Source organism: Etheostoma spectabile, unplaced genomic scaffold, assembly GCF_008692095.1.
Source record: "Etheostoma spectabile isolate EspeVRDwgs_2016 unplaced genomic scaffold, UIUC_Espe_1.0 scaffold420, whole genome shotgun sequence".
NCBI classification, from domain to species: Eukaryota; Metazoa; Chordata; class Actinopteri; order Perciformes; family Percidae; genus Etheostoma; species Etheostoma spectabile.
The window spans coordinates 324,615-324,870 of NW_022605606.1; positions in this window are offsets into that span (position 1 = coordinate 324,615).

Here is a 256-nt window from a genome sequence, read left to right on the forward strand (position 1 = left end):
AGGCCAAAACGCATGTTTCCTGCATGTAGATGTGTGTTTAACAGCTAATGTAAAGAAAATAGTGTAAACCTGTTAAAATGATAGCAACAAGGTTAAAACATCACAAAAAGCTCAGAAGAGGCCGAAACGCGTGTTTCCTGCATGGAGATGTGTGTTTAACAGCTACTGTTAAGAAACTAGTGTAAAACTGTTGAAATGACAACCAGGTTAAAACAGCACAAAAAGCTCAAAAGAGGCCGAAACGCACGTTTCCTGC